This window comes from Eschrichtius robustus, chromosome 4, assembly GCF_028021215.1.
Source record: "Eschrichtius robustus isolate mEscRob2 chromosome 4, mEscRob2.pri, whole genome shotgun sequence".
NCBI lineage: Eukaryota > Metazoa > Chordata > Mammalia > Artiodactyla > Eschrichtiidae > Eschrichtius > Eschrichtius robustus.
In genome coordinates, this window is record NC_090827.1 from 77277489 (window position 1) to 77303318 (window position 25830).

Genomic DNA, 25830 nt, shown 5'->3' on the forward strand with positions numbered 1-25830 from the left:
ACTGGGAAGCCCCTTCATCTGCACGGGGTGGGGTGGGGGGGCATAGTTTGAGAAAAAAACATTGTTGACCCAGTTCGGTTTCTAGTTATGCTCCACTGGTGTCCATTTGTGATTTCCACATTGTCTACGTGAGAACCTTCAGGGCTGTGAGAGCATCCCTGATGTCTAGCACAGTGCCTGATAATCACAGTTATTAAATAAATATTTGTGAACAAACGAAAGGCTAGAAATAGGATTTACTGGGTCACATGCCTGCCTGTTCTCACTGAGGCCTGTTTTGGGTTAAGTTGCTGTGATTGAGCAACAGGTATCCAGCATGACTGTGAAGTTATAACATGGATGGATTATGGAACTATGCCTGTGAAGTCGTAACACGGGTGGCTTTTGGAATTAGGCTCTACTTACGCACGTTCCTGATGGCTACTGCGTGTTTCATGCTGGGCAGAGGACAATGAGGAATGAGAAGAATGATGCATGATCTCTGTCTTCAAAGAGTTTTTAACCTAGATGGGGAGACAAGACTAAAAGACTTTCAACAATAGCATAGTCACGGGAGTCTAAATTATACAGTGCTAAATTGTTTGTCCTAGGGCGTGAGAGCTTGGGGGCTATTACTCTCATCATCTGGTTTTATTCTACTTCAGACAGTTCATGGCATTAAGTAGAATTATAGAACGTTAGGGTGAAATGAGACCTCTCAGGAGTTTTGATACCTTTTCGTCCAGCTCATTTTATTTAGATGAGAACACCAAGAGGTTAAGTGTCTTGTCCAAGAGCACATGATGACACAGTCAGTGGCAATCTTCACTTATTTCTCTAGGATTTTGGTTCCAAAGTATGCTAGGGCCCCAGGCTCATGCCAAGAGTTTGCTTTGTTTCTAAACGAAGCCTTTGTTTTGTGATAATAAAGCCCCTACTGCATGGGTTCTAAGATAGCTGCAACTTATCCTAATTCTACTCCTTAGCAAATATATTAAAGTTAGTTTCCACTGTGTCTGTATTTTCTTTCTTTCTTTCTTTTTTTTTTTTTAAAGAAAAACAGCCCCTTAGGATTATGCCCATAATCTGCACAGTGTAAGAAATGTTGGAAGTCATGCATGTCATCTGATATTTAACAGTAAACATTTCTTGAGCCCAGTGGCCCAGGCCCCTGCTCTTTCCATCCACCACCTCACTTAATCGTCATAATCACCCTGTGAGGCAGACAGGGAGGCTTAGAGAGTTTAAGGAACTCATCTAAGTTCTCAGAGATAGCATGTGCTGGGGTTACACTGTGAACCCAACAAGTCAGGCTCCGGAGCCTGTGGCCTGAACTGCAGCTCCACGGTACTCGTGCATTTTAAATGCCAGACCCCTAAAAGTTGGCATGGTGGGAACCCACCACACCTCCGAGCCACTGGAGCATTCCAACATCCATCCAGAATCTTCGCTGCACCCTCCAGCTAGACTCTCTGTGCTTCTCCTTTTCAAATGTTCACATCTTTTCAAGAAGGAGATATCAGTGCTAGGACTATCTCAGGGCACTGTTTAGCCCGTTGGGAATTTAAACATAAGAGTCATAGCCCATCAGCTCTTATATTTTCAGTGGCTATCTCTTCTCTTCCCTTCCCTCCCCTCCCCTCCCCTCTCCTCTCCTTCCTTTCCCTTTCTTTCCTGCTTGCTTTTTTTCATCAGATTTAGTGAAAAATCTGGAAGGAGTGAATTGATTGGAGAATGTTACAACAGCTATAGAATTTACGGTACCTATATGGTGATTCGGTGAAAAGTTAATTATTTTAAGCGTTTCTCCTTTTCCTTAGCCCACTCTTAAATTTTTTTTTTAGGTAAAGTAAGAATGGAGAAACAGGAAGCAACATCGTGGTTTCAGTGTAGCTCACCCCCTGATCCTTCCAGGGGACCCTCCTGTCCTGCAGAGCACTGGAATCTAGGACATCTAATCCACCCAGAGGGGGCTTCAGATTTGATTAGGCCCTTGGAATTCAGCTTAGAAAACGAGCTGTTAAAAAGTTGAGGCAGAATAGAGAGTGGTCCCCTGACTCTTCGGGTGCGATGGTGGCCTCTCTGAGCAGGAAGTGTTCTGATGTGCTGACAATGAGGAAACAGGCCGTGTTTTTGTTTATTTTCTCATAAAGTGCTGATGAACAAATGAGGGAGTTGCATTAAGGGGCTCCGAAGGCAAGCTGTGAAGAGAGATTGGGGTTTATCAGCCTTTTAGCTTGGTTTCCTTTGGAAAGAATGCTTATGACATGGCCGGGCTCTGCAAGCCCGCGGGTCCACCCCCTCCTCCTGGCGCCCCTCCTCCCCTCACACACCCCTTGATAACTTTGAATGCCTCAAACTGATGTCAGCCCTTTTTGGCAGCTGGGGAGAAGGTAGGCCTCATGGATTCCTTAATAAGAGAAGCAAATGCATGAGAGATAAAGCCAATTTCCACACACTAAATAACCTTTTTTTTTTGTTTTATTGTGCTTGGCCTAATAGTTCTAAATTTAATTTCTGGACTCCTTTAAAGAGATACCTAGGAAATTGGTGGTGGGGAGGCGGAATTGGAGAGGGATTCTGTTGGGAGGAACATTCATATTTTTTGGGATCTAAGATCTTACCTGCCATAAGAGTGGAAGAATATCAGAAAAATAAGGGAAGCATTGCCTATAGCTATGAATAAATCTGTCACTTGGAAGATAAAAATTCTTAAGCAGCATACCTTAAAAAAAAAAAAAGGATGAACTTTGAATCCTTGGTGGAGCAAGGCATGAAAGAAAGAAATAAGCGATCAAATAAATTTAAAATAATTAAATAACCCAGAAGCTTGCTTTGCTGCTAAACTCTGTGTCCTTACAAGTTTCATAAAGAATGATTCTAGAGCAGTCATTATCACTGCTCCTCAGTTGCGGTTACATCAGCTTCAAAGGTCATTCCATCTTCCTCTGGGGGAGAAAAGAAGTCTGTTTCCCTGAGCTAGAGTTGACATCGTAGGGGTAAGGTAATGTCTGGTAAAAGAACTCACTAAAAATCAAGTTTGACCAGTGTGCTTCTGAGTCAAGGGATTTAAAATGTTTCACAGATGATAGCAGTTTTAACCAATGTGACCTCGAGTAATCCAATAAAAAATAGCAATAAGTGGTTCAGAAATGGATTTGACCCATTCCTGAAGGTTTTTTTAGGTGTTTTTGTTTTTTAATTTCTTGCAATGCATGGATATACAATGAAAATAATAATGGGGATTTGGAAGTAATTGGATTATGTATTGGAAGAAGATGAAATATTTGATGTGAAACTCAATCTGCTCAGAAATCAAGACTAGCATACACTTTGCTCTTTCTTGCTGTATGTTTTAATATATGTGAGGATCCAGTAACTGACACCTGAAGCATTTACTATCAGGTACAAAGGAGTAGTGTGGTCTAGTGGAATCTCCAGCTTGGTATTCACTAAAAATGAAGACCAATGCAAGTTAGTGGAGCCAGTCAACAATACTGATGGAGAGAGCTTTTTATTTCCTTCTTGAGTGGGCATGCTGATGGAATGTTACCATGGGGGAGTGAGTATATGGGAATTTTTGGAAAATGTTCTAGTTACTAACCTTTAATGAGCCTCAGTTTCCCCGCATGAGGGTGGAGGTGATGATTGTGGGCTCTGGAGCCAGACTGCTGGAGTCAAGTCCCAGCTCTGTGAGTGACCAGTGGTCAGCTCTTGAACCAGGTTACTCTCTTCTCTCTGCCTTTGTTTCCTCATCTGTAAAATGGGGGCATCATAACCTACCTCATAAGGTTGAGGGGCTTAAATGAGTTAACACTTGTAATACACTTGGAACAATGACCAGAACAGAGTAGACACCTGATAATTACTTGCTGCTGCTACTAATAAACATCACAAATACATGGATTCTTCTTTAGAATTTGCCTGGATTCAGTTCTTCTAGCTGAAAAACTAAAATACATAGGGTGATGAAACAGTGTTTAAAACTAAAAGGTTCAGCACTTCTTGTATGTAAGGTACAACTGAAGAAAAAGCTGAGTTTATTATTAAATGTCATTGTGTTACTTTGAAGAGCTCCCATAATATCAGTGGTCTGGACATCCTAGGACTTTAATGTGACCTACCAAAAAAAATAATAACACACATGGCTTATAAAAATACCATACAGGAAGGCCTCAGATCAAAGATACTATTTAAATGTGAAGAATTATTATTTTTATTTTTTTCTATTACTCAGAATTTCCTACCAAAAAAGAAAAAAAATAGGGTTTTAGTGAAAACTGCCCCAGCTTTTGTTTTGATATGAGCTAACTACAGAAATACAGGAGTAAGATCAGTGTTATGAAAACTAAAATTACAATACCGTATTGTAAATATTATGAATTCGTTTGGAAAACTTCAACCTCAGCATCTTTCATCTTTTTTCCACGTTATGTCGCTTAAAAAAAAATTGCCTAAGATTCATGAGGCTGCATATCAGAAGATTTTGATTTTATGATTTTGATTTTTTTAAAAAAATCTTGATTTTGGTTAACAGCAGAACGTGCTATTAGAGATCATCTGGTTCACATTCCTTGTTTCACAGGTAGGGAAACTGAGGCCCAGAGAGAAACAATGCTTCACTCCGCCGGGTGAGGGTGGAGCCCAGACCGGAGTCCAGACCAGAGCCCAGGCGGTGCCTAGCTCTGGCTCTCCCGTCTGTACTTCCTTTTGGAAAGATGAGTGTTTGCGATAGCATCCCTGCCCACCGCCCCACTTCTTCTCCAGCATTGCTTCTATTTCTTGCTTTAATTTCGAGTCAGTCTGGAATCCTCAGAAGTTTCTCTGAGTCTCAGCCTCCTCATCTGTAAAACCAGATGATTATCACCTGGTTTGCAGAGCTGTGGTAAGGTCTACGTGAGGTGACCTTTGGGAAATGCCTGGCAAATGATGAGCTTTCAATAAATATTGTTGTTGAAAATATTGGGGTCCTGAGAACCCATGTTTTTGAAAAATATTTATATCTTAAGACAGGCAAGAAATTGTGAAAAAGTATGTTTTGGGGGAGTCTGGGCTCACCGGGAACATAGCGAGGCTGTCTCTCATTCAGAACTGGTGAACGTTGAGTGCTTTTAGTTTGTAGATGGGTCCTGCTGAGTAGTAGCTGAACAAAGGACAGAAGAGGAATGGACCCTAAAAGCACATCTGACTATAACCACTCATTCCTTCCTTCAAGGATAGGAGGTGTTTCTGAAGATGGAAGAGTGATAACGATATAATAATGATATAGCAGCTACGCTTTAGTGGGGGCTTACTATGGGATGGGCACTTGGCAAGCTCTACACAGAGGTGTCCCCTCTAAATCTCACAGCCACCTTATGGGGTAAGTTCCCATTTTACGTATGAAAAGCTGGGGCTTAGAGTTTAGTAACTTGAACAAGGTAAAGGATAGAGTTAAGGCCCAATCCAGACTTTCTGATTCCAAAGCCCCAACTTTTAACCCCTGTCCAGTTTAAGTCATTTTTCCCAAATTGTTGGTGGTCAAATTCATCAAATAAGTACTCAATTTTCTACTTTGCTAATGTAGATTCAGTTGATTTCCCAATACCTGGTAGTTTCCCTCTCTTCCAGTGCTGGGGCAAAGGCGCCCATGACTGGCATATTAGTTTCCTAGGGCTGCCGTAACAAATTACCACAAACTGGGTGGCTTAAAACTGCAGACATTTGTTCTCTCACAGTTCTGGAGTCTAGAAGTCTGAAAGCAAGGTGTTAGGGGGCCTTGCTCCTTCTGAAGTCTGTAGGAATGAATCCTTCCTTGCCTCTGCTAGCTTCTGGTGCTTACCCAGCAATCCTTGGTGTTCCTTGGTTTATAACTGCATCACTCCAATCTCTGCCTCTGGTTTCACATGGCCTGCCTCCATGTGTGTATGTGTGTGTGAATCTCCCTCTCTTTTCTTTTATAAAGACGTCAGTCATTGAATTTAGGATTCAATCCCGCCCTGATCCAGTGTGACTTCATCTTAAATAATTTCCTCTGCAAAGACCCTATGTCTAAATAAGATCACATTCTGAGGTTTTGATAGGACATGAATTTTGGGGGGGGCTATGATTCAACCCTCCACAGCTGTTATACCTGGAAAGAATATTACCTGCATAAGAATCCACTCCCAGAAAGGGTACATTTTTGTCTTTTCTAGGGCACTGTGGTGAGATACAGGCAAAACATAAGGTATTTTTCACTTTAACTTCCTATTATGGCTATAATCAGGTATTTTCTGTTGCAGATTGCAATGGCACATAGTCTGGAATTCATTTCATAAGTCTTTTGAAATTTTAATAGACTGCAAACAAAATATAATTTTTCAGAAGAGTTAACGCAGCAGCTCCTTCTGAAGCAGACTCAGAGAGGTTGTGGCCATGAACTCTGCAAGGAGGCACCCTGAGAAATGTTCCAAGGCTCACGTCTCCTTCCTTCAGAGCCCCAGGCCTTGGAAAGTGGGACCATTTGTCTCAGGAAGCCATTTATCTGTCTTCTTTGCTGGTGGGAGTGAAAAGTGACAAAACAATGTTATCAGAGGCCGTGTTCACAGTTGTGATAGGCGTCAAGGAGACTCAACTGATCCTACATTTATTTACCAGAACTGCCAATAAGATTTGTGCCCGCACAAACGTGTACAATTATGCATCATATTTATGTTGCAAATCTGGTTGAATTGGGAGGAAAAATTGGCATGTTTTTAAGCTGACTTTTTGAGGCCACTTTCATGTTTAAAGCAAATTATTTATTTGTCAATTGTGACTCCAACCTCGCTGGTCTTTTTTCCATCCCTGGAAGATGCCAAGCTCATTCCTGCCTCAAAGCCTTTATATCTGTTGCTCCCTCTTCTACAAAACTCTCTTCTTCCAAATCTTCCCAAGGCTTGCTCCTTATTGTCACTCATATTTCACCTCAAGAGGTCTTCCCTAATCACCCCAGAATCTGTCTATGCCACCCTGTTTCATTTTCATTATAGCATAATCCTAACCCGACTTGTAATTATTATTTTGTCTTAATTGTTCATACATTTGTCTTTCCCACCCTCTATCTAGATTCTAAACTCCCTGAGATCATAGACCTTGTTTGACTCTCTGCTGTGTTCTCAGCACATAGGGTAGTGCCTGGCACATAGGAGGTGCTCAATTAGTATTTGTCACTGAGCTCCCCTGATGAAGATGTATTCAGTCCTCATCTTAGACTAAAGGGACACCAGGAACTCCGTCCAAGAGAACTCAGTGTCCAGTCTCTCTTCCCAGGCAAGCAAGAGGCCAGGTCACTGGACACAGGCTGCTCCAGCCCAGCTGGAATCACCATGGCCACATTCAGGGAAGGGTAGGAAGGACTTGCCAAGGGCTACAGAGCATATCATTGAAGGTCCAAGATGGAGCAAGGCAAGCCAGGCAACTCAGTTATCAACCCAAAGAGAATAGGCAAAGAGGGAAAATCCAGGTTCAAGGAAACAGGAAGGAACTAGGGAAACCAGACCAAAACAATAGGGTTCAAAGTAAAGAATGGGAGGTGGAAGCTGGAGGAAGTTCCTGAACCATGGAATCGTAGATACAGCTGCTTATAGGATCTTTGCCCAAGTGCACAGGTGGAAAGGAAGCTATTAAGGGCAGTGACTTACACTCACTCGCTCAGCATCAAATCAGACTTTCTATTGGACCAGTTCTGGTCTTGTGCCCAATCCTAGTTGCTGGATCTTGATCTTTTCCCCAAAACCCAGTGCCTTCCGTGTAACCAAGTCCTAGATTTGAATATTAGTCTTGTTCCCAGTTATGGAGAGACGAGTTTAGCAGAGGGCAGAACTAGGTATAGAGTGACAGATCTTCTACTGAGAGTGTATTTGGCAAGCCTGGTTTCTTAGTATTAAGTGCGAGATTTGAAATGTTAAAATACTTATGAAAAATAATTAATAAAGGAAGAACTTACTTAAAGTGAGCTTTGGGAATAAACGGGGGACATATGTTGCCACTTAGCTAGTTATCCCTATGGATAGGCACTGTTTAATCTTTAGCCAGAACAAAAATGAGGTGTTTACGAGCTGATCTATTAAAGTTTTAAGTGTGCTTTATTCACAGTGAAATCTTAAAAGTCTGAGGAGTTATCGTTGGCTGGAGTTATGTGGGGTAGAGTCCTCAAGGTGCAGCAGAAACTCTGGGAGTAAAGAGACGAGTTAGGCTTCTAGCCTGGCCTTGCTGTTAAGCAGCAACAAGACTTTGGGTCCCCCTCTCATCATCTGCCAAATGAGCAGATTTCTAACATGCTTGATTCTCTGTTTATCTGTAATATGTATGAGATCAGAATTCTTACAGCAAAATATACATATAAGTATGTTTTCAAAATATATCTACAATTAGGTTGATGTCAGTCTAAAAGTAAATTTTCCTGGTGACATTCACATCATCTGCTTGCATCAAATACAGTGTCAAAATGCAGCTTGGTGTTTCGGATGAAGTTTCATCCTTTGAAGTCAGGACTCCGATCTGTTCATCTTGCCTCTGGGCTTCTACCGTAAGGCCATAGTGGGCATCTCAGTTGTTTTACCATCTCAGCATCCATATTTTGTTCTGGTAACAGCCTTGTGATTTTCTTTGGGGACAATGTCTCTTCTACTCAGTCCATTTCCAGCGGAGGTTATATATGAACCTAGGATTGGCTGATCAGAGCATTATGCTCCTCGGGCCATGGTGAGTGGTTCAAGGGCCGGCACATGATATTGTTAGAACCAACTGGACTCAATCCTTTTTTTTTTTTTTTAACTGTTGGAAAGCTAGTATCTGTATTTCTGTTGTGGTTGTTGGGGACATTGGATACAAGTCTGGAGTGGTAGGCAGCCATCGTAACACTATCAGGAAAGCCTTACTGATAATGGAGTGATCACAAAGAAAAGTAGGCTGAAATTTCATGAGATATCAAGTTCTGAAGATTCCAAATGATTTAGCAATGTGTGAAGTCAGTTACCCATGGACTTCAGTTTTGTGAACTCCTGAATTTTCCTTTTTGCTAAAGCCAATTTGAACTGGATGTTGTTTTTTTGCAACGAATGGAGTCTTGATATAAAGGCACTTATCTTCCCCACTTTAACTGACTAAGCAATAAAAATGAAATCTTCTAAATGGTAAGTCCCACAAGAGCAGGGATATTGCCTGATTTCCGATCACCTAGGTCAGTGCCTGGCCCATAGGAGGTGCTCAACAAATATTTGTTACAATAATTATAGTGATGAGGCCTATTAACCAGTTCTATTTTTAAAATATCCCTTTTTCTTATTATGGTAGTAAATGTTTGTTATAGAAACTTTATTTAAAAAGATAGAAAGAAATAACTATCATTTGCTACTTTACCCTTCAGAGATAAGCATGGTTAACTTTAGCCATGGTATATGGTATAGTTTTTCAATCATATATTTTTCAAAATGATATTGTCTTTCATATATTGTTTTGCTCACAAATTTTCCAATTAATGTATAACAGACTAATTTCTAAGCCACTACATAATGTTTCGCAGCATACTTTTAAATGGCTACATAGTATTTCATTGTATGGATGAAGTAAAAGTTATTTAAGAAATCCCCAATTATGGACTTTTGCATTACTTCCAATTTTCAATAATATAAACAAAAATATTTACAAATCACAATTACTATTTCCTTAGCGTCATTTCCTAGAGATAGAATTATTGAACCAAAGAGTATGAACAATTTCAAGACTCTTGCCCAATGACTCTGCACTCTCACTAACCCGTGTATTAAAGAGTTTTTTAAATCTTTGAAAAATTGATAGGTAAGAAATATTATATATTTATTTATTTTGCTTTGTTGTTGGTAAGGTTTATATACATATATGTATATTTTTTGCTGCATGTAAAATAGGAGATTTTATTTTCTGAACATTTAGCAGTTTATTTCACATTCTACATGTAATCTTGTGTTACAGTCTGTAACGTCTGAGGAGGCATGCGTGCACGGTCCATTGCCAGGAAAAAATACAGTCTTACTAGTAGCTGACTGCAAACATTCTCAGAGTCCAGATTATGATGCAAACTTTTTTTTTTCTTTTTTTTACTATTCTCATTGTGCTCTTTTAGCCTACCTGAGTCAGCTTTAGCCCCCTTTTCCCCTGGACATTCTCCTTTCCTCCCTTCTTCTTTTACTTATGCCTCTACCCACCCCCAGTGGTCAGAGCTGGGAAACCACTATTCCTGGGTCTCTTCTGGAAGGCAGTGAGGAATCAGAGTTGGTGGCAATGAGGTTTATATTTTTAAAAAATATTATAGGTCACTGGTACTTCTCCTTTTGTGAATTCTAGGACAGTTCTTTATTTAACCATCTGTTTCTTAATACATTTATTGTGTTTTACGTTCAAAGATGCTCCTGTAAGCCTGTGGCTTCCAGAATGCCTGTTTTCCCAATAGAGAGTGGGTATTTGGCTGTCCCATGAATAGCCATGTTAGCCTTTCAGAAAACCAATCACTGTGGACTTTGTCTTTTAGTTCCATGAACTGCAAAAACATTTTGCGTCCCACTGAGATGCTCATACTGACATTTCTGCTTGTTTTAATCACTTTAAAGGTCTCTTTGCTTATTCCAGACCATCAGTGTCAGTAGCGTCATCAGATGCTTCTATTTCTCTAGTTCCCTTTCATCATCCCCTTTCACCAGATTATTGCAATAGTCTCCCAAATGGTCTTCCTGCCTCCTTCTCCTCCCTGGTCCAATCTATCCCCTGCCTTCTCACCTGGAAAATAAGCAAATAATCAACCAATCAAAAACTCATAGCTTTCATGGCTTTACTGCTCATGAACCTTCAGTGGCTCCATATTGCTTCCTGAGTACAGCCCAAGCTTCTTGCGCTCAAGGCTTATTGTGCTAAAAGCCTTTCATGATTTGGTCCCAGCTCGCCTTTCCATTCTCATTCTGCATTACTCTCATCAATCACAAACCTTACCCATCAACCAATCTGAACTGTCTCTATACTCTTTATTCACATTCTCTTCTCTTTGAATGCCCTTCCTCACCTCTGCTTGTCAAAATCATTGAAGATACAGTCCATGTGCCCCCTTACCCCTGCCACGAAGTCATCTTCACTCCCCCAGCTAGGAAAGTCTCTCCCTTTGTGCATCAAACACAAATTACATATAAATCTTAGAGAACTTACCTCCCCCTGTTGCCTCCTGTGGTTATTTTTATAGATGACTTGTCTTGCTTAATGAGAGGGAAAACACTCATCTAAATATATAACTATAGCTCCCAAAGGTTTTGGGGAAATATCAGTCAAAATAGTTAAGCCTATTTTTTTTCCCCCTTACATGGCGGATCTTGTCTCCCACATTTCCTGCTCCTGTGTGTCTGCATCCATCTTGACCTGGGCACTTGATTGTTTCTATAGCTCTGACTGTCCCTGATTTTAATCCTGAAATTTGCACAGAGTTTTCTGAAATGCACTTCAGGATTCCACTTTGTTTTTCTTCTGTGTTTAGGAGGCAGGGAGGCAGAGAGTTGGTAAACACAGCCTGGAGAGCTTCCCCAAACAGGCAGCTAGATACTTTGATCATGAGTTCTGTTAAGCGTCTTCCTTTCTGCTGCCTCATGAGGATCTATTTTCCAGGTCTGTTTGGAGGAAGCAGGAGTGGCCGCTCCCCCATAATCAGGGAGTCATGGGGCTGTTTAATAGGGTGTTTGTTTCTTGTAAATTTAATTACTTACAGTCAGAATTCTACAATCTAGAACAGGAGTTACTCTTTCCCTTTTACACTCAGATTGGGTTGACTGGGCAGAGGGCCTAAGCTTCTTATCCATGGTGCCATATGGTTGTGAATCCCCTGACCATCCTGATCTTAATATGATCATGATTTCGCTTGGCACTGTCCTGTTGGAAATCCTCTCTTAAGTCACATCAATTTTAAGATTGCTAAAATAAATACTCTTAAAAACACCACACTGTATTTACACAGTAAGAGAGTTAAAGACATCCCATTTCTCCAACCTTCCCCTCAACCCCTTTTTGCTCACCAAGGCTCACAACAACAAGGTATGGTGAGTGGTTGAAAACAAACTTAATTTCCCATGTGGTGTCGAATACATTTGGTTCTAGCAAGGGAAGGCTTCGCTTAAGCTGGGATGCAAGTCCTTGGCTTGCCAAGAGTCACCAGAGGCTACAGGGAATGTGCTCAGGAGCCAGGCATAGGAGTCAGCCTCCAAGTGGAAAGTTCCACAGCCCATCACCCCTCAGCAAGGAATCTCCGTTAGCTCTTGCTATCTGCTGCCCCCTGTCCCGGTCTTCTCCACACTCTCCACCACCTTCCTGACTCCTTCATTTCTGTCCAGCATTTCTTCTGGTATGTGGCAGCTGTGTCAGTGCCTGGCACTGGGATCCTGACCTGCAGAGGAAAACACAGAACTTCTTGGTCTGAGCTTCACTGCCAACTGGGCTTCAGGCCCAGGTGGAAGCTGGGGCAGGTGTTTACTAAGCACCGCCCATTTGCTGGGCACTGAGCAGATTGGGCCAAGGGCAACTACAGCACAAGGTGGAGGCAAAAGGAGGGGAGAACAGCCTTCTTTCATTTAATATTTAAGGAGACCAGCCCTAAAGATGAGCCATCATCTTCACCGGGGGACGCCTTTCCGTCCTTTTGAGCAAAATGTGTATTGTCAGTTAAGCTCACCGATTTGCTCTCTCGTCTCTGAAAGGGCTGAGGCGAATGTTCCATCAGAAACCTCCAGTGTCTCACTCCATTGCTTAAGGAACTGCTGATGGTTCCCTGACTACATTATGTCATTCACTCGTTCATTCATTTTCACGTATCAATCTCTGTGCAAGACCCTGGGCTCACCACTGTGAAGGAAACACATGAAAATAATAAATTCCCGATGCCAGCTTTCAAGGAACTTCTAGAGTAGGAGCAAAGACAACCATCATACAACCAATCATTATAGAAATACATAGAAAATAAGTATTTATTAGTGGCATATAATACAGTGGGAACCCAGAAAAGGAATACTTCATTCTACTTGGGGATCTCTGTGGTGGTCTTACAGAGAGGTGAAACTTAGCTTGAGTCTTAGAGGACGAGTTGGACTTCGGTAGATGAAGAATAGAGAAGGGCAGTCTAGGTTGAAAAGAAATGAAATGAACGTGATACTGAGGCTTGAAAATGCAGCATATTCAGCTAACGGTCAGTTGAGCTTGGAATATGGGGCAGATGGATAGAGTTAAGGTATTGAGGTAGGAAAAGAAGGCTGGTGTTGAACTTCGGAAGGTCTTGAATACTATACCAAGGACATCTGATCTTTTATTCTGCAGGTAAGAGAGAGCCGTTAAAGTTTTCTGAGGAGGACACCGACCTGAACTAAGTTGTGTTTTACAAACACTGTCCTGGCAGCAATGTAAAGGATGAGTCGAAGGGAAGAAGTCGAGGGCAGAGAAACCAGGTAAGGAGCTTATCCAAACAAGAGATAAGAAGAGCCTAAACAAGGACAACAAAAGGGACTCGAGACTATTTTATTAACCTAATCTACTCAATTCTTCCCTTTAGTTTAAAAAAGGTTGATTGCCAGAAACACTTGCAGAATGAGGGTCATAATATAATTTTTAAAAAAGCAGACAGAAAGAGGAAGGACCTTTCTAAATTCTGTGTTAGACTGTTACTATCCAGAAGCATTTATTGAACCCCTAGAGTTTGCCGGTCTGCCTGGGGGATACATGGGAGGAAAAAGACTTAAAAAGCCACAATTCATTTTGAAGAACCAGACATAGACTCATAGGCAAATAACCAAGGATATAAAACACTACATGCAATTAAGGGTTTAGATAATCAAATGCACCAGGAGCATGGTTTTCCTGCATCTATTTTTTATAAGAAGAATCCTGTTAACTTTATTCATTCTGATGGCATCAACAACTCCTGGCAGGAAGCCAGAGGCAGGAGAGGAGTTCGGATATTTTCTGGGGTCCTTGATTGGAAGATGAGAGTTTGCCACATCTAAAGCCTTAAGCCTTCGTTTGTTGTTTTAAAAAACTGAATATGGACACTCTTTAGTAATATATAATCTATTCAGTTAAATTCAGCTAACTTTCATGATGTAGCTATTATGTATAAGCCGCTGTTCAAGAGGACAAAGATGAACAAGGAATGATCTTGTCTTTGCCAACACACGGGAGAGCTGAGGTATGTTCTCCCACAACTGTATTTGATTCAAACAAAACCTTCTCATTGACATACTGCTGATGAGATAAAGACCGTGAGTGAGGGTCAAATGACATAATGTAGTGGGTTGTTTTCCTTGCCTTCTTTTTTCTTACGTTGTGAGAGAATTGGCTGAATTTTTGTTCTAATCACTCTGTAAAGTTGATTTAGTCACTGTTTATTTTCCTCCTCTGAAATATGAGTTATAATTACAAATGTGAAAGTACTGAGTTCTGGGCCCTGGGTACTTCATTTTCTTTCCTTTCCCTATTGGATCTGATTCCTCACCATCGGAACTTCACCTCTTTGTTAGATGAATTTATTATTTCTTCCATGGTCATTTCTTTTTCCCTTTTTCCTCCTTCAGTCCCTCTTTCTCCTCCCCTCGGATGCTGTCTTTTCCTTTCTTTTCGCCCTCAGTTGACTAGCTGCTTACCCTTTCCCCTGCTTCTTGATACCAAATGTCTGTCTCTTGGGACTCTGATAGAGAAATGAAGTTTCCATTTTAAGAGTACATTGTGTTTATTACATAAACTCTTAAGCTTTTGATTCTAAACTTAAAAACTGGCAAATTTAATATTTCTTATTTATCTCAAAAAACAAGGAGGTACCTTTTACTTTATTTCGCTTTGTCATTTCTCCTTCTCCATGGAGAGGTGACCAAGGGTAAAAGGTCTGATAGGGATAAGAATTGCCCTTGTAAACTTTATAAATGGATTAATCTGTCTGATTATTGTTTCATGTAATTGTCTAGGCCAACTTTGAGCAAGGTATCTCACTGTTCATTTTTAACTGTGCCAAAACTCAGTACTCACAGGCAGCCAGATTTCAGATCAGCTGTTCTGAGCAAAGCCAATCTCTAGAATAAATTTTGGAAGGCAGTTCCAATGAAGTTGCTTTGCCTCTGCCTTCCAATGGCCCATGTTCTCTGATTTGGAGAGGGGAACTGATCTCAGGGGATTTAAAGGGAATCTCTGGAAGTCTATGTCTGTTTCTCTTGCTTTCCTTGGAGGATGGTAGCATTCATTTATTCACTCATAATGTGTGTCTACGTTCAGCCTGTGCCAGCTTCTGTGCCAAGTGCTTTATGTTGAACCCTATCTAATAGTATAATTATATTTTACAGATGAGGAAACTGAGGCTCAGAAAGAGTAGTGTTACCATGAGCAGTTCTCTGAGATTTAGGCCCAACTCTGTGTGACTTCCATGCCTCCTCCCATTTTTTGAACAATTACCATGTCCTAGCCTCCATGCTAGGTACGTTTGTGCTTAATTTACATTAAATTCTACAACCAGCAGAAATAAAGATTATTAACCCATTTTACAGTTGAGGACCCTGGAATAATAGCTTGAACTTAAGTATCAAAGAGAATAGTTTTGAGATGGAGTGGAAGGTAAGACTAGGAAGGCAGATCAGGGGCCAAGTTATGGACTTTGAATACTAAGTGAAATACTAAGACTTTATCTAAGGGGTAATTGTGAACCCAGGACTTTTTTCTTTTTCTTTTTTAGCTTTATTCCCATATGAGAAATCATATTCCCCAGCCTTTAAAGTTTAAAAATTATTAAAAAAATAAGTGAGTATGTGAGGTTGGATATTTCTTGAAAAACTTCCAGTTTTTCACAGAAAGGAAACTTGTTAAATTAAGGGTACCACTAAATTTTAATATGTATAAAACCTGAAAGACATTATTTTGTTGGGATTTATAAATGGAATAAATGAGATGCTGGCTGTATGGATTGGTGGAGATTAAAGTCACAGCAAAAAACAAATTATCAGGAAAAATCAAAAGGAATACTCAGCTGATATAAAAGTAAAATAAATCTGCTCCACTTAAGGAGGTTTCACTAGAACCAGGGTCAAGGATATCTACAAAGTCAGAGTTGAGAAATGATGCAGAAGTCTAATATGATTGGGATTGTACTCTAATCTAAAGACATTCTCATTAATTGGACACCATGGGTTCCAAATTCATGGAAGTTTACTTTTGTATCTATGAAAAAAAGGATTGCCAAATAATTTAATAGTCTAAACAAGATGCCATGAAGATATTTAAAGTGCTTGAGAGTACAAATCATAATTAAGCACCTTCAAGTGTTTCAGAAAAACATTTTGTATACAATTTATATACTACAGACAAATTATTTTTATTATCTGCTAAAATAGTTTCCTAAGGCCATCTTCTAAGCCTCATTTAAATTAATTAATTAATTAATTAATTATTTAACATCTTTATTGGAGTATAATTGCTTTACGGTGTTGTGTTAGTTTCTGCTGTATAACAAAGTGAATCAGCCACATGCATATGTGTAGCCCCATATCCCCTCTCTCTTGCATCTCCCTCCCACCCTCCTTATCCCACCCCTCTAGGTGGTCGCAAAACACCTAGCTGATCTCCCTGTGCCATGCAGCTTAAGCCTCATTTTAATTAGTTTGTCTTTAGTATTTATTTTGAAGGTAAATGTAGATATATAAAATCTTTAAAAATATTAATTAGTACAAAGTAGAAGCTTTTTATTCTTCAAAATATATGTATACTTTTAGCGTATTATATCAAATAAATCAGGTGGGTTTCAAAAATGCAAGATAGGTTATATGAGCCAAGCACATTCATTTGAATAAACTGGCAGAGCCATTACTTAATTTTAGACTTGCAACCTACTGATTAGAACTAGAAACTTCCTTTTGCTAATGGTATTTAGAATATTTTGGAAGATAAAGGGTCAGAATCTTATTTCATTAAGCTTGTTGTACACAATTACATATTACATATGAAAATAGTTATTTTTGACATAGAACTAGGCAATATTGTGATCCAGGCTGAAAATATCATAAAGAATGGTACAGTATAGGCAACTTACTTTTTTTTTTTTTTTTGCATTTTATTTTCACACACACACACACACTGTATTTTATTTTTACAAGAGATAAATAAACTGACACCAAGCATTGTAAATGGATGACCACAACAAAAGCAACAATGATTGCAATTACCAAACACGAAACACACTCATACTATGTCATAATATTGACATTCAGTCCAGTAATCCTCCACTGTAACACCTCCTTTACTTTGCAGTGAAAATTGATATGTATATTTTTAGGCAGCTTACTTTGATCTTCATTTTTTTTCCTTTGTAAAACTTTTTATATGTAAGGTGGAAAGGAGATCTGAAGCTATTATCCTAAATAAATAAAAGCCCTTCATTTTGCATTATCTTCAATTATTTTTGTATTTTTGGTAGAAAAAGTTTTTATTTTTTGCCTATAATTTCCAGATATTTATGTAAATTTTCAGTTCATATTTCATGGATACTTACTTACTGCCTTTTCATTTTGAAGCTGTTCTCAGACTAGCTCTGGTATTCTCAAGAGTAAAGAACATGTATTTTACATACTTTGTATTTCCCCAAGTGCCTGGTACAGCGTTCTGCACATGCTAAAACCTTAATAAAGGGTTTTTTTTTTAAAATTTATTTATTTAATTTATTTATTTTTGGCTGTGTTGGGTCTTCGTTGCTGTGCGCGGGCTTTCTCTAGTTGAAGTGAGCAGGGGCTACTCTTTGTTGAGGTGCACAGGCTTCTCATTGCGGTGGCTTCTCTTGTTGTGGAGCACAGGCTCTAGGCACACAGGCTTCAGTAGCTGTGGCACGTGGGTTCAGTAGTTGTGGCTTGTGGGCTCTAGAGCACAGGCTCAGTAGTTGTGGCGCACAGGCTTAGTTGCTCTGTGGCATGTGGGATCTTCCTGGACCAGGGCTTGAACCCGTGTCCCCTGCATTAGCAGGCAGATTCTTAACCACTGCGCCACCAGGGAAGCCCAATAAAGGGTTTTAAGTGATGGTGGTATTACGATTGATAGTGATGATGATGACGATGATGATGGTGGTGGTGGTGGTGATAACAGATGGTGCTACACTGGGCGCGTAGCAATCTCAAAATACCAAAAGCATAACGAAGTCCCATTGCAACATGAAGCCAGCCAGTGGACTATTTTAAGATGGTTACACCTTAAATATATTTAGAAAGCACACTCTATTTTTTTTTTTATTTTTTAAGTATAGCATATAGGTCAAGAGCGTAGACTCTGAGTTGCACTGCCTGAGTTAAAATCCTCGCTACTCTACTTATTGGCTCTGTAACTTTGTGTAACTTCCTTAATTGCTCTGTCCCTCAGTTTCCTCATCTATAAAATGAGGATAGTAATAGTATTTATTTTTTAGGGTAGTTATAAGGATTAAATGTTGGAAGGTGGAATATTGTATAAAGGATTTAGAAGAGTGCCTGCTATATAGTAAACACTTGGTAAGTGGTAGTTATTATTATTAAATAAAGTCTTAAAATAAAAAGATACATGTTCGTTACAGAAAATTTAGGAAGTACAAAAGCAGAAAGAAGAAAAATTACCCAGTGTCCCATCCCCTAGAGTGACAATTTATTAATATTTTGATATATTTATTTTTATTGTATATCAAGTTAAGCAACTTAGCGGTATAGTCTTAGAATAGATAAGGTATCCGGTTGACATTACTGGTGACAAAATTAGGTGAATTTTAGGTAAAAATACTGCGCAGCCATTATAAAAATGAAATGTGAAGATTGTGGAAACATACGAAAATGTTTAGCATGATGTTAAGTGGAAAAAGACAAATGTAAAATTAACGTGCACATGCAGTATATTCAATTTTGTAAAATTAAATATGCAAAGTAAAATTTGTATTAGTGGTGTAGGATTATGTGTAATTTATTATAATCATCATTACTAGACTTAATGCTGCTATTGTTTTTAACATTTCTATGTCAAATTTATTTTTAAAAATATGGTGCCTGGTAGAATTGTAATTATTCCATGGCTGAGTCATTGGATGACAGTGTGAACTCTGCTGTCTCCTTGTATCTTGGACCTAGAAGGGATATGTAAAGGGGGTACTTGCTTGGTTCAGGGTGGTACTCACAAGAGACCAACATGTTGGGTTGAATAGTTATATATCCTGAGGTTGTTCAGATCAACATCAGTTAGATGTGGTGTCCTGGCAATGTGGGAACAAGCATTCCAAAGCAGGAAAGCGTGTGTGTGTGTGCGCGCGCGTGCGTGTGTGTGCATGCGTGGGTGTGTGTATGTGTGCGCGTGTGCATGTGTGTGTGTGTGTGTATGTTGGGGGGAAGGAAGGAGAGGAAAAAATAGAGGTAGGTGCAAAAGTAAGAGGTGAAGGAAGTGATATCTAAGGTAAAAGAGGTTAAAGAGGGGAAGGTTCCTTGGGTTGGAATTTGTAGGAAACATTCAGACAACTATGAATTACATATCTTGTTTTAAATGATAATTAAAGCACCTCAATATCTGTATTTCCTTTGCCACTATTTCTTGATATTTAAATAAAAAGTCGTTATAAAAGAAGTTGGAGATTATATGCCATCTCTATTGGGAGTCCTGAGGGGTAAGTGGCATAACGACTTGTCAAGGGGGAGTGGGTGGGACATTTGTAAAACCTACAAAAATGTCACAGGACAAATAACTTTATTTAAACTGCCTGAGGTTTTCCTAAAGAAGTAGCCAGATTATTACACTGTGCATCCTGCTCTGCCCATGGTAACTTGACCCCTGGCCCAGGGTAAATAACAGTGTTTGCCAGGTTTCAGTGAATTCTAGTAGCTGCCATTTTACTGTGATTTTGAAAGGGGGCAGCGAGAGGTGAAGCCTGGTGAAAAGCCTTAGGGTGTTCAGAAATACTTATTTGTTGGACTCATTTTAGAAGCATCTCTTAAGATAGACGAATGAGGTGCCTCTATTGCACAGAATGTCTGCCTGCTGCCAGATCAGAATTTTTCCCATGAAACCTCTCCTATTGAATAGGATAGCAATAAGCTACTAACTCAGACACACCGAGTTTCTCTCAATTAAAAAAAAACCCTGGAACTTCCCTGGTCATCCATTGGGTAAGACTCCTTGCTCCCGATGCAGGGGGCCCGGGTTCCATCCCTGGTGGGAGAACTAGATCCTGCATGCATGCCATAACTAAGAAGTCCGCATGCTGCAGCTAAGACCTGGCACAGCCTAAATAAATAAATAAATAGCGTTTAAATAATGCTTAAAAAAGAGAAAATCCTTATTTAAAGTCAAAAGAACATTTTAATTTTACTTCTTGAGGTGAAGGAAAATAATAGCAACATATATCTTTCATTTTGCATAGTTTTATGAAGCTTTGTCTTTAGGAGTTTTGTTTTACTTCTAGCTCGGGGAGGGTTACAGTTTCAGGTTTGCAGAGGGCTTCTTTTGGATGTGGTTGCTGAAACTGTCTGGAACCAATGTTTTGTTAAAAGTGACATCAAAATGCAGAAAATAGTCCCTGTGAGAAGGAGTAGAAAGTGGTTCCTGCCATGACACTCACAGAGATATAAGAGCAGTGAAAAATTTGAGACTCAGAAGCAAAAACAGGAAGGACAAGAAATTCACTTTCAGGGAGAGCTGGAGGACTTCCTACCGTAATCCTATCTTCTCTCCATGTGTTTGTGTAACTAATACCCGCCATCTGCGCAAACAGATCAAGGGATGTGCACCTTTTGGGGGTGTTTCTCTGGGAGGCCTTTTCTATCTCTGGGTTGAGGTGGAGGACTTCAGCACTAATTAATTCCACCTTAAAAGCAGGATGGATAGTTAATGAGTACGGTTTCCTTAGCATATTTCAGAATGAATCTGCACAAAGTTACAGGGAAAAAGAGAGTTGAACACTGGAGGTTTTCTAGCCGGTTAAATTTTCCAGCAGTTTAATCATGGACAAAATACATATCAGCATGTTTAAAACCCAGTAATACTAGGCAGATAGATGCAAGTGGGCTTTTGGGCAACTCTGTGGGGACTGGGGGATGTTGGGAACTGATTTGAATATTCCACCTTGCTTTGGGTGACTGAGGTGTTGACAGCGCTAGGATAGGCATGTGTCACTCCTGTGCTGGGTCCAGAAGGGAGGTAAACATAAGATTCCTAAGCCCTCCTCCCCCACCATGCTGTATGAATGCATTTAATTTTTTATTGTATGTAATATAAATATTTAATTATAACTATAAGCTATATATTGAACATGTTGGAGCCTATGTTCAAGGAGCCCAAGTGTAACTGGAGAATAGACACATAAAGAACTAACCATAAGATAGTGTAACTATTGGAATAATTCAGAGATGTAGAAAGTTTTAAGTACAGACACTTTGGAAAACTGTTTACCAGTGCATGCTCAAGTAAAACACACACACACACACACACACACACACACACACACACACACACACACACACACACACACACACACACACATATATGGATATATTGGTATGACCTAGCAATTCTACTTCCGAGTATATACCCAACAGAAGTAGTGCATAAGTCCACAAAAAAGATATGTACAATAATTTTCATGACAGCTTTAATTATAACAGCCCCCAAATTGAAGCACCCCAAATATCCATTCACAGAATGGATAAATAAAATGTGGCATGTTCATAAAATAGAATACCACACAGAAGAGTGCATACTGTGTGATTCCATTTATATACCACTTATAGACAGGCAGATTAATCTAGTGTGACAGATGTTAGAATAGTGGTTACCTTCGGGTGGCAAAGTATTGACTGGGAGGGGGTACAAGAGAACTTTGAGGAGCTGCTGGAATGTTTGATATCTTGATCTGGGTGGTGGCTACAGGTTGTACAGATATGTAAAAATTAATCAAGCAGTACCCTTAAGATTTGTGCCCTTTGCTGTATGTAAGTTAAATCTCAATAAAATAATTTTATACAATGATTATGTTAAAACCAAAAGAGAGTGGTATGGAAACATTGATGAGGGAACCATTGATTTTTCCTGGGAGAATGAGATGCACACGTGAGGGACATTTGGCCTGTTGTGTTGAGGGTGTTTGCCCCTTCTGGTCAAGGTTTCAAGGATTCGGACGTGAGTCAAGAGGCAGCGTTCGTAGTCCAGAGAGAAAAGGTGATTGGGGCCAAAAGTAGGGCACTGGGAATGGAGGGAGGCAGAGGTGAGGGCATTTCAGAGGAAGTATGAGATAGGGTCTCAAGTGACTAAAACTGCGTGTGTGCATGAAGAGCGTGGGGGAGATGGTAAAGACAAGAATGGCTCAATGTGTTCTCCTTTGGGTGCCTGGGTTGCTGATGCCATTGCTAATGGAGAAGGTTGGAGAAAAAACACATTTGGAAATATCTTAAATCATATGAACAGTTGGTTTGACTTGGCCCCAGTCAGAACCAGCATTTGACTTAATTAACAGCACCTGCTATATGACTTGAACTTTGCTCCTTTTTTCTTCTACAAATAGATCTCAAAGCATGGATCACTTATACTATGCCTGTGTGATGTAGATCTTATGTAGATCCTTTTCGTTTGAAAATGTTTAATCATGATGATACTTATATATTGGTATATTTTGGCACATTCAACACTTAACTCTCTTCTATTTCTAAACTGAGGTTTATTCTGGAGTATTGTTAAATCTTGTGAAGAAATGCTAACACTACTTTTTTAAGCTGTGGGTGCACTACTAGACCAAGTCCAGAAGGCTAGGTACAGCACTATATTTGTGGAAGCATGGATAGCTTCTCTCATTATTGTTACATTTGCTAGGAGGCATTGTAACTCATCTTACTGTTTCTGCTCATTTTGAGTTCTTATAGTTGAGAGCTATGTTGATTTAGGGTGGTGTTCACCCAGAGGAGTTTGGGGCCCAGCAAAAGACTTCTGCAGATGGAAGGTGTATAGCTTATCTTCTGCTTGTTTACTGCCAGTTGACAAAACTATCTTCCCTTTTGTTTAAAGCCTAATAAATGTGTTTTGAGTATACATTTCCTCAGTATTAAAACTGAGTGGGTGTTATCTGGCTGTCCGGGAGAGTTGCAGTGGATTGCAGGTGCTGTCTGCGCTCTACCTAGCAGCCCAGGTCTGCAGATGAATAAGCCATCTTGTTTCCTGGGCTGGGTCAAAGTAACTGATACGGCTCCTGCCACTGCTTTTCCTGCTCTGGGGCAGGGTAAGAATGGCTGACAGAGAGCTTCCTGTTTCCTGTTTGCCTCTGGGAGAGCACAATTCGAAATGGCCCCGGTTCTCTGCCTTTGGAAAGGCAATTGTCCTCTGCTCTTAATCACCCCTCCTGGGAAGTCACCTGCGGATTCTTCGGAGGGCCCAGCCTTCTAGAGATAACACTGTTGTTAAGAATTCCTCACTCTGCTGTTAGAGGAAAAAATGAAAATGGTAAAATTGCTGATGAATTACAGCTAATTTGAGGAAGACGTTCTGGAATGAAGATATTATTAACTAATCCTTTGAATATTTCTGTATTTTATTCATTTTGGATATGTAAGAAATTATGTCTTTAATCTGGAAATTCTTAGAATAAACTTTTGATTTACATTTTATTTTATTTTATTTTTAATTAAAACACATTTTTTTGGCCGTGCTGCATGTGGGATCTTAGTTCCCTGACCAGGGATTGAACCCGCACCCGCCCCTGCAGTGGAAGTGCGGAATCCTAACCGCTGGACCGCCAGGGAAGTCCCTTGATTTACCTTTTTAAAAGTAAAAAAAATTATTTTTCTAGGTCAGTCTGTTAAATTTATGAATTGGAACAGATTAATTTTATGCCTCATGAAATGAATGAGGATTTTCAGTTAGGTTCATTATTTCTTTTTTGTGAAATGTGTCGGAAGGCCACCAAATTCATATTTGGAGACAGAAATTTACCTGTATGTGACCATTTGCCTGAGATTCCAGGTTCTCCATGCTGAGTCCATCCATGTTCTTATGCTCTAGGAATCCTCTGTCCCCGTGAAGTCTGTCTACTCACAAGACCTCTGCACCTGCTTTGCCTTTCCCCAGACGCTCTGACAGTGTCTCTCAAAGTGGTTTAGGGTGCATCAGAATCACCTGGGGGGCTTGCTCCAGCCAGATTGCTGGGCCTCACCAGAGTTTCTGATTCAGTAGGTCTGGGATGAGGGCTGAGAATTTGCATTTCTAACAAATTACCAGGTGATGCTGTTGCCGCTGATTCAAGGCCACTGCGTTAGACCTTTGCTGAAACATCCGTGGTTGGTAGAATAATGGACCTCCGAATATGTCCACATCCCAATTCCCAGAACCTGTGAATACGTTAACTTACATGAAAAAAGGGACATTGCAGCTGTGGTTAAGTTAAGGATCTTAAGATGGGGAGATGATCCTGGATTATCCATCTGTACTCAGTGTCATCACAATGGTCCTTATAAGAGGGAAGCAAGAGGATCAAAGGCAGAAAAAGGAGAGGTGATGAAAGAAGCAGAGGTTCAAGGGATGTACTTTGAAGATGAAGGAAGGAAGGGACCACAAACCAAGGAAATCAGGTGAACTTTAGAAGATGGAAAAGGCAAGGAAACATTCTTTCCTGGAGCCTCTAGAAAGAACAGTACTCTGCCAAAATAATGATTTTAGCCCTGGAAGGCTCATTTCAGACTTCTGACCTCAGAACTGTAATAAATTTGTGTTGTTTTAATCCGCTAGGTTTGTGGTCCTTGGTTTCAGCCGCAATTAGAGACTAATAAATACAGCAACCTACCCCAGATAGCAGGCTACCTAAATTCTATCCACTTTGGCTCAAATGTTAACAGAAGTCTACCTCAACCTGCATCTTCATGATGTTTTCACTCAATGATTTCAGTTCAGAATTTTCTATCCTCCTGTGACCAGTTGTATAGATTTAAAAGATCTCATTTATTTAACGGTTTGCTGTGTTGCAGACCTCCATCTGAGGCTGACAGTGAAAAGCCAGCATTCCTACCCTTAAGGGGCCCCTAATCTATCAGGGGAGACAGACATAACATGACCACCTTAATCATATATATCACATACACGATTGTGTTACATAACTAATGTGATTTATGTGTGTATCACATATCACATATCTAAAGTAAATGTATACTGCCTTAAAGTATGATCCTTCATTTATATATCTTTCTACATAGAGATTGTAAACTTCTGGCAGGAAGGGACAATTTCTTTTTTTTTTTTAATTGGAGTATAGTTGCTTTACAATATTGTGTTAGTTTATACTGTACAGCAAAGTGAATCAGCTATACGTATATATATATATCCCCTCCTTTTTGGATTTCCTTCTCATTTAAGTCACCATAGAGCGTTGAGTAGAGCTCCCTGTGCTATACAGTAGGTTCTCATTAGTTATCTATTTTATACATAGTGTCAATAGTGTATATATGTCAATCCCAATCTCCCAATTCATCCCACCCCCCCTTTTCCCCTTGGTATCCATATGTTTGTTCTCTACATCTGTGTCTCTATTTCTGCTTTGTAAATAAGATCGTCTATACCAAGTTTTTCAGATTGCACATGTATGCATTAATATACGATATTTGTTTTTCTCTTTCTGACTTACTTCACTCTGTGTGACAGTCTCTAGATCCATCCATGAGGAAGAGACAATTTCTTATACTGCTTATTTCCTCAGTAATGGGTCTTTTTTTTTGAGCTATGTTCATAACTCTTAAAAGCCTGATAGAAAAAATATGCTTTTCTTATATTAGGATTACATGAATCATCATTTCAGAATTATATTTTATTTAGTAAAGTCTTTTTAAAAGTTTGAGTCCATAGTGGATAAGG

The 25830-nt window shown here is 39.8% G+C and overlaps 1 protein-coding gene across 1 annotated transcript in view; it reads left to right on the top strand.

Moving 5' to 3' along the window:
* The window catches only part of KDR (kinase insert domain receptor), a 201015-nt gene that overhangs the window by 65275 nt on the left and 109910 nt on the right, over positions 1–25830 (top strand). Inside the window, exon 3 of the mRNA XM_068542929.1 lies at positions 13300–13427. The gene's annotated coding sequence lies outside the window, so the exon portion shown is untranslated. The remainder of the gene's footprint in view (positions 1–13299; positions 13428–25830) is intronic.